Genomic DNA, 12,100 nt, shown 5'->3' with positions numbered 1-12,100 from the left:
TATGAGCAGAAAATGTGCAAACTGGCCAGGATGGATGCTACGGAACTGGACACGAGAATGAAGGACTTGCTTGGAACAATCAACTACTAAAGAGGGGCAAAATTGTCATTTCGCATGAAGAGGCAGCCCTAGAAATTAGGGCAAGCCACCCTATAAATAGGAGCTAAACTTTGGACTTATCACTTTATCACCACTTACAACTCATTTTTTTTTGGGAGAATAGCTCCATTAGCTCTAAGTTCCACTCTCTAAATCCAGCAGCCTGCCATGAAGATTCCGGCCACCAGCCGGCGGGGAGTCATCATGCCTGAATCATTCCAGCCGCCGTAGTCCAGTTCCAGTTTCAGAAGAAGCCATCAGCCATTTACATGCTTTCTTTTAATGCTTTCTTAGTTTAAGAACTTGTTTTACTTGCATTTTTCTCGGATTTCAGTAGTTAATCTGTTTGAAGCATCCTATGGTTTGAATGTTTGAATGAAGTTAAGTTTTTATGGTTTTATTTGAGTTTCAGCTTTGTTATTGCTTTAAATCTCTCTAGTTAGCAAGATCTGATAGTTTTATGTTGTTTAAGTGCTTGAATCTGCCTAGCTTAGTTAGCTCTAGTCTTTCCTTAAGTGTTTACAAGTTTTAATCGGTTTAAATCTCTCAAAAATGCATGGAATTCGTTTCTACTTGTTTCTGTCACCCTGTCCTGTTGACCAGTATGCGTAAATCTCAGTTTTTCTTGCTTTCGTTCTCGATTTCAAGTTAAATATTGCATTTACGAATTTTTGAGCTTGAGCATTCATCAATGGAGTTTGTTAGATCTGGTTAGTTTAGCTTGGTGAAGAAGAAAATGTCACAGTCAAAGATATGTTGCTTTTGTTACTTTTTGCTTTTGTACTTGCACTTTTTTTAGCTTTTCTACAAACCCAGCAGCCAGTCTGTCAGCATATCCTTTGATTCCCTTTACCTTTTGTCTAGGCATTTTTAGTAAGTTTCGTCTAGTAGCTTCTCATATGCATAACTAGGTGTCCAACTTTCACATTCACGTACACATCCAGTAGCATTAAGCATTTAGTTACTTACTGGTCAGTATAGGTAGAGTCTCATTTTAATTTTACGCCTAGGTAGAACTCAACCCCAAAAGCGTGGTAGCAAACCAACCCTTCCGAAATGTCTTTGCAATTGCACTTCACCTACATCCATCTCTGTGGGATCGATCCTTACTCCATTATACTAGCCAGTGGAAGTGGGTTGAGGTATTTTTGTTGACAAGAGGTTTTAGGCACAGACCCAACGACACAGCTAGGTCTAGGCACCCTCCTGGCCAGTTAACACGCACACACATAGAGTCGCCGCCCATAAAAAAAAACATCTTCCTTGTCAAATGGCGCCGTTGCCGGGGATGGATGGCGTATCATGTACTTTTGTTAAGAATTTTGGTGTAAATATTGTAAATAAACTTTTTTTTTATTTTTTGTGTTCCGCAGTTTAAAGACACCGAGTCCAACTGGCTAAGGGAAGAAGGGGTAGATCCAGTCACCACTCATTCAGGATTAACCACTGCCTTGCCTGTTGACTTGGATGCGAGCACTAAGGAAGATTGCTGCACAACCATCAAGAGTGAATCGGATTCATTATCCACATCTGAAGAAGAGAAAGCCAACATGGCTGACGACCAGCAAGATGATCCTAAGATAGGCTCACTGTACGCCCACTTAATTGGCGAACCACTGCAAGCTATCGTCACGACCCTAGGACAAGAAGCAGTCTATGTGAAGCCCCACATTATGGCCGTCCTGCCTGTGTTCTTGGGGAGGTGTTGTGACAACCCTTATGAGTTTTTACATGAATTTTGCAAGATCTGCAAGGCACAAAAGCGGCCAGCGGGATCAAGCGAGGATGACTATAGGCTGAAGGCCCTTCCCCTTGCTCTTAAAGGGGAGGCGAATACTTGGTTCATGAGGCTGCCACCAAATTCTATCAGAACCTGGTCTGACTTCAAGGTGAGGGCAGAGCTTCGACAGAAGAACAATGCAAAAGAGGGAGAAAGCTTATGCTTTGTAGAATGCTTGTGAATTGGTCTCTAGAATGCAAGAGTATGCATGCCTATTTATAGGCCAAGTCCACTCATTTGAATTGATGGAGTCAACACTCATAATGTGTGTCTTGATGGCTAGATTGTAACCGCGGTGGGTTACTAGTCGTTACGGACGTTACAAACGTCAACCATGGAGCATGAACCTGGACGGATGTATCTAGACACCTCTCACGTAGTTGTTCATTCCAGAAATATATCTGGACTACCCGATCAATGTGCACGCACTCTACGAAGCCACATTATTTTATCTACGTGTCCAAAATAATATTAATTAATTATTTAAATAATTAATTACATATCTCCATATATCGTGACATACTTTAATACTCCCTCCGTCCACAAAAAATAGATCACTTTTGCCATTTTGGGACGTCCACAAAAAATAGATCACTTTCTAAAAATGGAAAGTTTATATCTCATACTTTTCCCACTTTTTCTTCCCTCTCTCATACTTTACTCACTTTTTCTCTCTATCTCTCTTACTTTACCTACTTTTTCTCCTCATCTCTCTTACTTTACCAATTCTACATTAAAACCCGTGCCGAACAACAATAGATCTATTGTTTGTGGCCGAGGGAGTATATTATTTCTCACTCACCGGGAATCGGTTTAGAGAAAGTGAATATACTACAATCATCTACTCGAAGCGTAGATCAATTTTAAATTATTTAATTATTTCAAAATTAAATAATCCGTCACTTGTACGACCCGGTCCAATTGCGTTGACCGGACTATGATTCCAACATGAGTCTTGAAGATTTGATCGTGAAGTTGCGCATTGAAGTGGATGTGCGCAAGATCGATCAGAAGGCTTAGAGCTTCAACCCCCTTGATGCCAAAGCCAACTTGTTGGAGCGGGGCGGACCCTCAAACAAACGCCCTCGCCCAAATCAGAAGGACAAGGGGAAGGAAAAGCAACCTACAAAGAAAGTTGAAGGCGAATGCTATAAAGTGTGGCAAAATTGGCCACTTAGCCAAAGACTGCTGAAGCAAGAAGAAGAAGCCGGAAGCCCAAGTCATTGAGAAGGAGTTCAAGGACTGGGATGAAGATGACCTCGTTGCCGTGGTCACCGAAGAAGTGAACCTTGTTGATAACAAAGGGGGCTGGTACATCGTCACCGGCACTACTGCTCATGTCTGCTCCGACAGAAGCAAGTTTGCCTCCTACATTGTTGTTGAAGGGAAGAAGATCAACATGGGGAATCAAGCATCCTCCGAAGTCCTTGGCATCGGAAATGTGATCTTCATGATGACGTCTAGCATCACGATTACGCTGAAGGAAGTCCTTGGGACATGTAAATTCAAAAGCCGTGAAAAGATTAGTAAATTTAGATTTACTAAAGGCAATTGAAGTGGATACCCAAGACAAATGTGAAATATGTCTTGAAGCTAAAATGACTGAGTTACCGTTTCACCCTGTTGAATGGAAAACGAAACCCCTTGAATTAATTCACATGGATGTATGTGATTTAAGGATGGTGCAAACTAGAGGTGGTAAAAATTACTTTATTACTTTCATAGATGATTGCACAAGATATTGCTACATTTATCGTTTAAGAAGTAAAGATGAAGTAATAGAAGCGTTCAAAAATTATAAGAACGAGGTTGAGAATCAACTTGGTTGTAAAATCAAAACGATTCGAAGTGATAGAGGAGGCGAGTATGTAGCCCCGTTTGAGGAGTTATGCAACGCAAGTGGTATAATTCATCAAACAACTGCTCCATATTCACCACAATCTAATGGTGTAGCAGAACGCAAAAATCTAACTCTAATAGAGATGATGAATATGTTGCTACTAAGTGCAGGATTACCACATAACATGTGGGGGGGAGGTTATCTTGACAGCCAACTATATCCTAAACAAAATTTCACTCAAAGGAAAAGACATCACTCCTTATGAGTTGTGGAAAGGAAGGAAACCATCTTACAAATACCTCAAAGTGTGGGGATGTTTGGCGAAGGTGATGGTTCCCCCGCCCAAAGACGTTACAATTGGCCCTAAAACAGTTGATTGTATCTTCATTGGATATGCACTTAATAGTAGTGCATATAGATTTGTTGTCCACAAGTCTGAAATATCGACTATAACAGTAGGAACAACAATCGAGTCAAGGAATGCCGTATTTCTCGAAAATACATTTCCTTGCAAGGAGAAAGAAGAAGTCCCAATCAATTCTGAGAAGAGAATTTAAGACGAGGCCACTAGCTCCAAAACGGTGGATGAAGCCACCAGTTCTAAAACAGTACTAAGACGTGGTAGTAGAGTCAGAACACCAAAAACATTTGGTCCTGACTACATTGCTTTTATGTTGGATGAAGAGCCAACGTCAATAAAAGTAGCCTTCGATGGCCCAAATGAGTTACATTTGAGGGAAGCTGTTCAAAGCAAAATTGATTCAATTTTGCTAAACCACACTTGGGTGTTGGTTGATTTTCCTGAAGGTGCGAAACCTTTAGGGTGCAAATGGGTGTTTAAAAGGAAATTTAAGGCCGATGGAACAGTGGATAAATTTAAAGCCCGCCTGGTGGTAAAGGGTTTTAAACAAAAGGAAGGACATGACTTCTTTGATACATATTCACCTGTAACGAGGATTACATCAATCCGAGTGCTTCTCGCTATTGCTGCATTGCACAGTCTTAAGATTCATCAAATGGATGTTAAGACTGCGTTTCTAAATGGTGAATTAGAGGATGAAATCTATATGGAACAACCCGAAGGGTTTGTATTACCTGGACAAGAGAAAAAGGTATGCAAATTGGTTAAGTCCCTCTATGGATTGAATCAAGCGCCGTTGCAATGGCACTTGAAGTTTGATAATGTGAAGTTATCAAATGGGTTTAAAATCAACGAGTGTGAAAAATATGTCTATATTAAGAGCACTGATAACGGGTACGTTATAGTGTGTTTTTACGTTGATGACATGTTAATCATGGGTAATAAAACTCAAATGATTAACGAGACAAAGGCCATGTTAAAGAGAAACTTTGACATGAAAGACATGGGTCTTACCGATGTAATTCTTGGAATAAAAATTCTAAGAACATCCGATGGAATCATCTTAACCCAATCTCATTATGTTGAGAAGATATTGAAGAAATTCAATGCCTATGATGGCGTGCCGGTTAAGACTCCAATTGAACTCGATGTTCACTTGAGCAAAAACAAGGGTGAACCTGTTGCACAAGAAGAATATGCACGGCTCATTGGGTGCATTATGTACTTGACAAATTGCACTCGGCCGGACATTGCTTGTGCCGTGAACAAGTTGAGTCGATATACGAGTAATCCAAGCAAAGAGCATTGGAGAACTCTTGTAAGGGTTTTGAGATATCTAAAGCATACTCAAAATCATAGGCTACATTTTTCGTGATACCCCCGGTACTTGAAGGGTACTGTGATGTGAATTGGATATCCGATAATAAAGACTCACTTTCAACAAGTGGATACGTCTTTACTATTGGGGATGGTGTTGTCTCGTGGAAATCAACGAAACAGACATGTATAGCCCGTTCAACCATGGAATCAGAATTCATAGCTTTAGATAAAGCTGGGGAAGAAGCCGAATGGCTTAAGAACTTCCTTGAGGATATTTCAGGTTGGTGTTAGCTAGTACCTCCAGTGTTGATTCACTGTGATAGTCAAGCCGCTAGGGCAAATAATGGCTTCTATAATGGTAAGTCTCGACATATTTGTCGACAACATAATACCGTGAGACATTTGATCACAACAGACGTGATTACAAATGATTATTTAAAGTCAATAGATAATCTAGCGGATTCGCTAACCAAAGGGTTAAACCTTGATCAAATGAATAAGTTGCTAGAGGGAATGGGTTTGAAATCCACAAACTAAAGAATTATCATAGTGGTAACCCAACCATGATGACTGGAGATCCCAAGAACTTGGTTCAACGGGAAAACTAAGCTATAAGAGTTCGTGTGAAACACTCATCTACATCTATTCCCTAGAGAGCAATAGAGCGTTTGAAAACTTGCCTTGTGGTGAGGATAAGTCTATGACTTTTAATGATTCCTAAGGATCTCAAGGAGATTGAGTTCTCAAAGAGATCGAGTAGGGCAAGATACTCGAGTAGGAATCACCTATGTAAGTGTGAAGTGTGGCCGCTTCAAATTACACACTTATGAATCCAAAGTGGTGTCCAAGGCCGAAAAGGACACAAAACGTGAGAACGGATGAGGTTCAGGTGTTTAAGTATTAACACCATTGTCTCAGTGCACGCCGTGGGGGACTAGTTCAAAGCATCGCGCTACTAGGCCGCATGTGTATCCGATGGCGTTGACTATGGAAGGTCCAAAGCTAAAAGCTACCTATCCTTATGCTTATATACCTCTCAAGGGTTGAGCTTGTGTCTGCATGCATTTGCATTTGGCTATTTCCGCTCATGTGGGGGATTGTTGGAATCGTAGTCCGGTCAACGCAATTAGACCGGGTCGTACAAGTGATAGATTATTTAATTTTGAAATAATTAAATAATTTAAAATCGATCTACGCTGCGAGTAGATGATTGTAGTATATTCACTTTCTCTTAACCGATTCCCGGTGAGTGAGAAATAATATATTAAAGTATGTCACGATATATGGAGAAGACTGAATCATACGTTTGGTTGCTGACAGGTCCACAGAGTGCAGTGCAGGTTTCTGCTGTGTGTGATATCACTTGATCTAACAGGTCCAGAGGATTCGACTAGATTTCAGAGGCTAGAAGATCATGAAACTTATCAGAAAGGGGTCGTTGGGTGCACTTTGTCCCTTCAAAAACCTCAACCCACTATACTACAACTTAGCATAGGGAAGTGATAAGGCTAATTTCATGCATCGGTTATATGGTGAAAAACGTTATATTTTGCTGGGTCTAACACGTTTCCTAAGCCAGGTGTGTGATAGAGTCGCTAGATCGAGGGAATGCAGAAGGAAGCAATCTAGCGAAGGAATGAAGTAAAATGAGCAGAATCCAAAGGAAAAGAAGGCGTGACGGAGGGAGTCAGTAGCTGAGGGCAACAAAGTCTATCTATACCTCGCTGGGCCCCACTCCAACGCCTATAAATAGAAGAGCATGCAACACACATCATCACTTTTTACTCTCTTTTAGTTCGGGATACGAAGGATTCATTTCTTTAGAAAGTCTCAGTTGCAACACCGTCCGCGTGTGGACGAAGATACAATCCATTTTAATTTCAGTTGTTTTTGCACTTTTTGCGGTCGAACTTCACTTTCGGGAGTCGACTTGGCTGTTGATGTTACTTGTTATCTTTTCGCTTCTGTTGGTTTGCGTTTAGTTGTGATATTTTGAGTTGATTTGCATAGATCTTGCTGCTGAGAGTTTATTTTAACAAGTTTTATGTCGATCTCTATTTTATTTTGATGTTGTGGTACTCGTTCTGGGAATTTGGTGATAGATCTGTGGTTGATTGGAGGTTGTTGTTTAAATCTGAAGTGATGAAGTGTTTCTGTTGGGTGGAGTTTGTCTCAGACGATTGGATCTGGAGTGGATTTAGCGTCTGAGGTTGGATCCGAAGTGAGAAAAGGAAGTTGTTGGATGGATTTGAGTTTTCTGCTTGTTTTCTGTTTTACTTCGTCTAGCATCTGTAGATTCGTTTAGTTCTTCGTTATTATGCATCAATTTGATTTAGATTTAGTTTGCTCTGCTCTGATTTCGTTCATGTTGTTTTTCTTATGAGTTTTTACGCAATTTGGTTGAAAAAGATGATGTCGCTGTTAGTTAGTACCCGAGTTAGTTATTCTGCCAGCTTTTTGTCCGTACTCTGCCTTTTCAGTCATGGTCCCCACAGTCAGTTTGTTTCCTAGATCTAGGTAATTAGAGTAGTTTTCTTAGATCTGTTAATTGAGCAGTTAATTTTCTTTGCAACGTTCTCTTGTTATTTCGCCTAAGTCTAGCTATTAGCGTAGGAGTTTTAAGATTCCCAAGTCAAGTTTAATTTGTTTCCTCAACCCAAGAAAAATGCGTGGCAGCAGCCAACACAAAAAACAAGTCCAAATCCTTGAACATTATTATTACGCATCCTTCTCTGTGGGATCGATCCCTACTTTCCTATACTAGGTTTAGTAAAGTGGTTGAGGGTTTTTGAAAGAAGTGCTCTGTGTGTCCGACGACCAGGATTTCCTGCGACCAACGAGTTCCTAGACCGCGTGATCTAGTGAATTTGCTGGACCTAGGGAACCTGTTATTTCCTTCTGTACGCACTAAGGAACATACCTACTTTCAAATGGCGCCGTTGCCGGGGATGGATGGCGTTTATTGTTATTTCGTTTAAGGATCTGGTGTAAATATTTTAATATCTGTTATTTTCTTTCTCCTTGACTGTTTATGAACGCAGGCTTCCATTCTGGAAGTTGGGCAAGCTCATCTGGGTCAGGGAGTGGCCAATACAAGTGGCGTGTCAAGGAATCTACATCTACCATCACCACCAGATCAGGATTGAGGACGGAGGATCCATTCCCGTTCGAGTCAGAGAGTGAAAAAGAGTGGAATTCGTCGACAGAGGAGAACCCGAAGTCGTCAACAGAACCAGAGCATTCCGAGACCGAGGAGGAGGAAGACCCGAATATGGCTCATCTAGTAGATCCTGATCCAGAAATAGGGTCGCTCACCGCACATCTCGACGGTGAACCCGCTCATGCTATAGTCTCGAATCCACGCCGGAGGTCAATCGACATCAAAACGAATGTACTCGGAGTTCTACACACTTTCTCTGGGCGTAGGAACGAATGCCCCTATGAATTTTTGAACGAGTTCAGTAAACTATGCAGCATTCAAAAGCGACCCAACGAGGCAACAGAGGAGGACTACCGTCTTCGAGCAATTCTGTTTGCTCTCAAGGGGTAGGCGAACACTTGGCTGCTAAGGCTCTCACCGGACTCGATCAACACGTGGAAGGATTTTAAACTAGAGTTTCTGGATTACTTTTTTCCATCCAATAAGACGAATGCCTTGAAGAAGGAGATTTAGGAGTGCAAACAAGAATACGATAAGTCTCTGAGTTCTTATTGGTCCTGTTTCAAGGGGCTGCTGGATGCTTGTCCGAACCACAGGATGATAGAAGTGGAGACTTACTATCTGTTCTACGAAAGTGCAAACCCTGAATCAAAGGACTTGATGAACTCCTCGAGTGGGGGAAATTTTACCAAGAATAAGGCAAGTGAAGCTCGGGAATCCTTGGGAAGGCTGATCGAGGCGAAGAAGGCCTATGATAACCCGCGAAGCATATTGAGTAGAGGATCAGCCAATGCAGTGATGGAACAAGAAGACAAGAAGGTGGAAGATAGGATCGATAAACTGGAAAAGGCCTTGCTAAATGCAATTGAGAAATACAATCCGCATGCTCCAGTGGAAATTGAGAAACCCCCTGGTCAGGAGGAAAGGCAACTTCAACCATACTACAGTCAGCCCTGCGAAGGGGAGTGTCAAGCTCAGGCAAATTCGATAGGAAGTTGGAATCCCGACGGAAGTTGGAACCAAGGAAGCCACTTCAGCTCACGAATTATGCACACCCTCCGGAGAGGCAGTCCAACTGGTCAGGGAAAGGTCAAGAGGGGCAATTGCAGCTGGGGTACAGGAATCAGGACCATATTAATTGGGGAAATAGGAATCAGAACAACCCAGGGAGCTCCTATGTGCCACCTCATCAGAGGAATAACCAAGGGAACTACCAGAATTCCCAACCAAATCATCAAGGGAATCAAGGGTCTGGTAGCCAGTACAACAACCATCAGGGAAATCAAGGGTCTAACAACCAATACAACAATCATCAAGGTAACTATCGTCAGAACCAAGGTCAAGGACCAAATTCTGGTCAATTTAACTCCAGACCACAGAGGAGTTTGGACGACATGGTACATGATCTAGTGAATTCACAGCAGTTCATGCAGAGTAACCTGCACTCCAACAATGACGTGGTGCACAAATTGCAAGACGCTCAGTCTGAACATAAGGCTGCCATGGACATGATGGCAAAGCAACTGTGCTAGATTGCAGTTTCCTTGAATGAGATGCGAGGGAATGAAGGGAAACTTCCCGCCACCGTCAAACCGCCAGACCGAGCAAACATTAGTCAAATCACCTTGAGATCTGGGCGGGGTTATGAAGGGCCGACTGTGGAGATTGACGAGGAAGTACCCGTGCAGGTTAGTGGAGGACAAAAAGGCCAGATGCATCAAGGGGATAACCCTAGACCCAGGGAAAGCCTTGTTCAAGATGACCTTCAGAAGGGAGATTTAGGGGGGTCCCTACCTCGACCAAGAGACCCATTCTTCCTAGACCAAGAACCGGAAGGAGTGAGCAAGGAAGGAAGCAAGGGAGTAGATGAAACCCAGGCTGGGACTTCCACAAATGCAGTAAAGCGAGAAAAACCATTTCCATACCGAGGGGAAGCGAAGAAGAAAAAGGATGATACAGAGGATCTCATGGAGATTTTTAGCAAGTTGGAAATCAACCTGCCATTCTTGCAAGCCCTTAAAATGCCTGCCTTCAGCAAGTTTATCAAGGAGTTTATTGCAAGAAAGACCAAGCCAGATGGGAAGATTGTGATCGAGGAGACTGTGTCTGTTGTGATACAAAAGAGAAGAATGCCCTCAAAATGCACCGACCCAGGTATGTTCACATTACCCATTTCTCTAGGGGATATCAAAGTCGAGCATGCTTTGTTTGATCTAGGGGCGTCAATAAATGTTTTACCGCTTTCGATCTTTAAGAAGTTAACTGGGGTGAGAATGGTTGCTACCAAGGTAGTGATCCAGTTAGCAGATAGAACTTGCATTTGCCCTGAAGGAGTGTTGGAAAATGTTATAGTCAAGGTGCATGATTTTTTATATCCTGCTGATTTTTATGTGATCAAGATGAATGATAATGAGTCTGCTGAGTCCAGTGGGGTACTTTTAGGGAGACCATTTTTGCGTAGCGCTAAGACCATTATCGATGTCTTTGATGGAACAATTTGCTTGTACTATAACGGGGAAAAGTATACCTTTAGCATAGATGAGGGGATGAAAAGGCCTTTAGATGTTGAGAATCTCTATGGTATTGATGTTATTAACCCTTTAGTCCAAGAGTATCTTGAGACGGAATTGATACAGGAACAAATCGACAACTCGGAGTTGAGTCATTCGATTGACAGAGAAGTTGTAGGATGGTGTGCAGCAATGAACACAGCGGAATTGACAGATGAAGAACTCACGGAGGCCATTATGGAATTTTGCAGAAGTCCTGAGTCAGCCAAATCTAAGGGATTAGCTCACGTGGCTAGTCTGGAAACATCTCCTGGGTCTGGGAAGGAGGCATCACCAGAAATTGCGGGCAAAAATCCCTTGTCCCAGGAGACGAATGGAACAAGAAAGGAGCTGAAGACACTTCCACCAGGCCTCAAGTATGCTTACTTGGAGGAGGATGAGACATTTCCGGTAATAGTCAACAGCAACCTGACCAAGGAGCAAGAGAAGGAGTTATTAGAAGTCATCAAAAGAAACAAGAAAGCAATAGGATGGACTATCTCAGATTTGGTGGGAATAAGTCCGGATCTTTGTATGCACCACATTCGTTTAGAAGAAGGTGCGAAGGCTCATCGAGAGGAGGTCCTAAAGGAGGTGTTAAAATTGCTTGCTATAGGGATTATCTACTTCATTCCTGACAGTGAGTGGGTCAGTCCTGTACATATGGTACCAAAAAAATCTGGAATACAGGTTGTTGAGAATGAAAGAAACGAGTTGGTACCCACCATACTAGTGACAGGGTGGAGGATGTGCATCGACTACAGGAAGCTGAACGAAGACACAAAGAAGGATCATTTTCCCCTACCTTTATTGATCAGATACTGGAAAGACTGGCTGGCAAACAGTATTTTTTTTTCCTTGACGGATACAGTGGTTACTTCCAAATCTACGTTAACCCAGAGGACCAAGGGAAAACCACGTTCACATGCCCTTTTGGTACCTATGCATACCGAAGAATGCCGTTTGGATTGTGTAATGCACCGGGAACTTT

Source organism: Salvia hispanica, chromosome 1 (assembly GCF_029641045.1).
Source record: "Salvia hispanica isolate PSC_SH4W2 chromosome 1, Shi_PSC_v1, whole genome shotgun sequence".
NCBI classification, from domain to species: Eukaryota; Viridiplantae; Streptophyta; class Magnoliopsida; order Lamiales; family Lamiaceae; genus Salvia; species Salvia hispanica.
This window is presented reverse-complemented; position numbering follows the sequence as displayed.